At 37.6% G+C, this 5,251-nt stretch overlaps 1 protein-coding gene across 4 annotated transcripts in view; it reads left to right on the top strand.

The window, feature by feature from the left end:
• Window positions 1–5,004: 5,004 nt before the first annotated feature.
• Window positions 5,005–5,251, top strand: part of KDM3A (lysine demethylase 3A) — a 54,036-nt gene continuing 53,789 nt past the window's right edge. The window contains exon 1 of one of the 4 annotated variants that reach the window (XM_029937744.1): window positions 5,005–5,114. The gene's annotated coding sequence lies outside the window, so the exon portion shown is untranslated. Of the gene's footprint in view, window positions 5,115–5,156; window positions 5,241–5,251 lie in introns of those variants that run through there. The other 3 variants (XM_029937745.1, XM_029937743.1, XM_029937746.1) reach the window with 3 other exon arrangements.

The following is a 5,251-nucleotide window of genomic DNA, read 5'->3' on the forward strand; positions in this document are numbered from 1 at the left end:
AGCTGGCTTTGAAGAAGGAATGAGGAATAGCAGAGTTTAAATATTAGAAAATAAAAAGACAGATCAGGTAAGATAAATAAAAATAAAACTTAGACTTAAATTCAAACATATTCATAATGGCTAAGAACTGAAAACTGTTTAGGTACCCATCAACAGAGTATAGATATAGAAACTATGGCACATTCAGACAATGGAATACTAAGTAGCAATGAAAGGGAATAAACATCCTACAGATGTAATCACATGGGTGGATCTCAAAAATGTGCTGAGTAAAGGAAGCTAAGCACAAGAGTACTGTATTGTGTCATTTAAATAAAATTCAAGGACAGGCAAAGCCAATTTATGTTGGTAGAAATTGGAACAAAGTTTCCTCTGGGCAGTAGTATTGACTAGAAAAAAGCACTTAGAAACATTCAGGGGTTGCAATGTTCTCTGTCAGGGGATGTAAGGAGATGGAGAGTAAATACTTTAGGCTTTGAGGCACATAGGGTCTCTAGTGATTCTGTTCAGCTTTTACACTGAAATTAGTCATAGATAAAATATAAGCACATGGGTATGGTTGTGTTATTTTATTTATAAACACCAAAATTTGAATTCTATATAATTTTATGGTCATAAAATATGATTATTATTCTTGAATTTTCCCAAACATTGAAAAAATGTTAAAAACTATTTTTTGAAGGCTGTAGAGAATTAGGCGGTGGGCCAGATTTGGCCAATAGGCTGAAGTTGTCTGACCCCTACTCTATATCTTGACAAGGTGTGGGTTATACGTATGTAGGACTTTGTAAAACTGATGAAACTGTTCACTTAAGATTTGTCAGGCATTTCTCTAGATGTAAGTTAACAGAAAAAGTCTTTTAAAAAAATAGCAAGGAGCCTACTTAGTATTGATGCTCTGCTTGCTTCATTAATTGTTACAGGTGCACTGCATTAACAGAAATAGCATAAGATATTTACGTTTTCACACAAAGACACCATTCTTGTGCTATTTAAAGAGAATTAGACAGAAAAGATTGTATTCTAATTGTCTTGCGGTTGAGAAACCAAGGTCCAAACAAATTCCAAATTACTAGTTGCTAACTTTCCTAGTCCTTTAGAAACTTCTGATGTTCTTTGGGGGGTAAAAGTCATCTCAACTGGTTAGTAGCAGGATTTTGACTGGAATGCATATGCTGGAGCTTATTAAACCAGTAGAAGTGGTTTCTAGCAATACTTCCAGGCTAAAATATATTTGTTGGAAGTGTCAATAATCTGATGCTCAGTTCTTTATTTGCCTTGACCTCAGCATATCCTTGATCTCTCTCAATGGTTCTGAATGGTTCCCCAAATTGGAATTCTCTCCTGTCTTCTTTCCAAAATGCACCTCTCCTGGTTCTCCTTTTGCTTGAAACATCTCTCTTGGTCTTTTCATTGTCCTTTGCAGGTCATCTTCCTTAGGCTCTAATATTCTGTGCAAGGCTTTCCCCCAGTGTGAGCAATCTCTTCACCTTGGTTGGACCTTTAACATACCACACTAGGTAACTCCCATTCATGGATACCCTCTTCACCTCACTTGGGCTCTAGATGTTCCTTTTTGGGTTCATCTTCTGGGTGTCTACCCTTCTCAACCACCTTGGGCTCTCCATCCCCATGCCAAGCTACTATTCCTTACTCTCTCTACTTCAATCATTCCATGCCAGGCAGCCTGTCCTTATGAAAACATACTTTGTTCTGCACTTCTACTGCCTTCAGGACTAAAACTTTCAGGAAGAGGAAGGGAAAAAAGGAGGAGAAAGAAAAGGGAAAGGAATCTTAATTACTAGATTTTTGTTTAGCTCTTTGATTCTTATAACCTATCGACCCTAAACCATATATTGAATAGTTTATTACTTACACTCATTTGAAATGCTGTGTTAATTAAAAACTAATTTTTCATATATACATGGATTTGGTTCTGTATTCTCAACAATTTTATATTTCTATTTGGATTCTTTCATTCACTGATATTGTAGTTTAAGAAGAAACATTTTTATCAAGTCATATAAGGAGACAGAACTTTTCAAATCTTCTTTTATACCTCTCAGTAAAGTCTCACAGTTTTCTTCACATACATTTTATTGATTTCACATTATGTTCTTTCTTTAGATATTTGAGTTTTGGGGATCCTATATAGTTTCTTTTTTCCTATTGTATGTTTTAATTGATGCTTGTTAAGGAATAGTAATTCTTTTGATTTTCATTTGATCTTTTATTTCACCACCTTTTTAACTCTTATATTAGCTCTAACAATTTGTCACAAATGCTATTTGGTTTTAATGTAGTAGATTCCATTCATAGGATTTTAAAATTAATTTTCAAAAGTAACGTCAGAATACATTTGCCTTATAAAAATGAGAGACCTACAAATGATGCTAAATCACCTTAGACCAATGCCTCCAATTCTATTGTGCACCCCCCATTCCAGTCACTATTATTATGAGTTTAAGTATATGTTTTGTAGAACTTGTATGGTGTTATTTGTGTATATTTTCAAATATCACCAAATGCAACTTTCTTTTTCATCCAAAATGTGTTTTGCTAAAATATCCTTATTGGTACATCTAAATATATTTCATTTATTTTCAAATGCTCTACAACTTTCTATTAGATGTATCATATTCCATTTATTAATTTTATTTTTTCATTTCCCAACTGAAATGCATTTAGATTATGAAATTTTCACAACCGCAAACTGCTGAAATGAACAAACTTGTTGATGTCTCCTAGTTCAATATGTGGGTGTTATATTCAAAGGCTTCTAGGAATTTTAACATTTGAAAAAAAAAAAAAACCATGAGTACTAGTGTCTCTTTACATTCCTATTATTCCAGGTGGGTCAGTGTTTTTAGCCTCAGCTTAAATAAACATATTATTTTCCTCTTTTAACCTGTTTTGGTGAATTATGGTACTTTTCTAAACTTGAAATATCCTTATATTTATATGATAATCCTAATTAATCCTGGTGATTATTTTTTAAAGATACTGACTTTAACTTGTTGATATTTTATATAAGAATTTTCCATCTATGTCATGAGCCTCATTTATGTATACTTTTCCTTTCTTGTATTCTCCTGGTTCAGATTTGATAATAAGGTTTTAAAAGTTTTATAAAATACTTCAGATATTTTTCAATTTTTCCTGAGTTCTGGAACCATAAATATAACATAAAAATTACATGTTCTTTGAAACTTGGTACAACTAACTTATCCCTAGTGATTGTTTTCCAAATTAATTGTTAACTATGTAATAAAAGTCTTCTATGCCCCCACTTATTTTAAAATTGGAGAAACCTATTTCTGGAGTAGATATATCTGTATCTTCTGCTTCTATTACAAATTGTCAAAATTTCCCCATAGTTCTGATATTTAGTCTTAGCTATGTTCTCAGAGTGATACTAGTTCAGAGAGTTTATTATCTTCGTGAACTTTATCCTTAATCAATATAAAATCTTGTTCTCTTTTGAAGCGTTTCTTTATAATTATATTAACATTTCTATATTGCTTTCCTTCTATCACTATTTGATTAGTAAATCTTTTTCACCTAATATTTCCAAGATTTCTGTGTCATTGTTGAGTCTACCTGTGGTCAAGTTATAGCTGGATTTTGTTTTTAATCCAGTGTGTCTTCTAAAAATTAGCCCATTTATATTTATTGTAAATACTGATGTTGGGCTTACTTGTCTTATTTTTTCTATTTACTATACTTCCATCTTGTTTTTCTTTTCTTGTTCTCATTTCTGACTCTTGTTGGACTGGATAGGTTTTCTTTGTTCCACCCCCCCCCCTTTAATGGTCTGCAAATTACAAATCCAATTTAATTCTTTAGTGTTTAGACTTAAATTTAAAAATTTAATGTCATAGATTCAGACCATCTATATTAAAAATTAACACCTGGAATAAACCTGTATCTATACATTTCTGAACTTTTTCTGATTGTTTTCACACTTGTAAAATTGGGAGTTTGAGTTCTTCACTTAATCTTCATTTAACCTTAAGGATTCAATGTGATGCCATGTCAAGCACCAGCCTTTATTAAGTAATAAGTATTCAATTCCTTCATTCCATTTCTTTTCATTCAACCAAAAAACTTCAGGTCCAGAAGACACAATCACCTTTTACCTCCTTTGTCCTTCAAAGTCACCTCTTCATATTTCTTGCACTATTATGGCCTTCCTCTAGTCTTTCAATTGCTTTGTAAGACTCAGAATATCTTCTTATCCTCCCTCTACATAAAAAAAAATCCCATTCTGCATTGTACTGAAAGGACTCTTTTGCTCTAGATTTAATGAACGTCATTTCCCAATGATTCCATGCCTTTCTTCATTTTTCCTTCAAAATGGCGGACTTTAGACGTTCCACGAATAGCACCACGTGCGCCTGCGCCTCTCGCGGCCATTTCGCCCAGCAGCCCAAACTCCAGCCCCTGCTCCGCGAAGCGCCTGCGCAAGAGTCTTCAGAGCACAGTGGCTCCTCCCTCTAGCTGAGTACGCTTGAAACCGCACGTTCCCGTCCCTTCCCTCCCCCGCTGACTCTGCACCGCCCTCACCCCTTTCCTGTGAGATTCTTCCGCCAAGTGGAAAGCCCATCTTCGGTCGACAGCCTACGCAATTGAAGAGCAATCCAATAGGCACCTACAGCCCTGGGGCTCGTCATTCAGTCTTATCTATGCACCACTGCAATTTTCCTCTGGGCCCTAAAGTTGATAAGCGATTTCGCGGGACTTTTTTGCATCCTGTAGGCAACAAATGGAAAGAATGGCTGTGGCGGAGGGATCTCTCGCTTACGCTCTGTGTACTTTAACCTAATGGGGGTCGTCCGGGAGTCGGAAGGGGGAGGGGAGAGGGAGGAGGCAGCCAAGGAATTGTTTTTTTCTCTCGCCCCGCCTGCGCCAGGCCGGCCAATGGCGGCGGGCTGTTTACCCACGAGCCTCGCCCAGCTCCTCGAACTAAGCCAATGAGCGGCGGCAGCGGCTCCGAGGGGGCGGCTCCGAGAGGCTGTGCGTGTCTTGTGAGAGCTCTTGAACCAAGTCAGAGCGAGAGCTGGGCGGCTGGAAACGGCGGCCGCCGCCGGTGACTCAGGGAGGCAGGAGGCGGGGTAAGAGCGCCGCGGCCTCGGCTTAGGGGAGAGGAGGAAGAAAGATGAAGGCGTCGAGCCCGCGGCCCTGCCGCCCCCGCGCCGCGGCGCAGGCCGGGACGACCGACGCCCGGGGGTCGGCGACAGGGAAAGCTTGG

This window comes from Suricata suricatta, chromosome 4 (genome assembly GCF_006229205.1).
Source record: "Suricata suricatta isolate VVHF042 chromosome 4, meerkat_22Aug2017_6uvM2_HiC, whole genome shotgun sequence".
NCBI lineage: Eukaryota > Metazoa > Chordata > Mammalia > Carnivora > Herpestidae > Suricata > Suricata suricatta.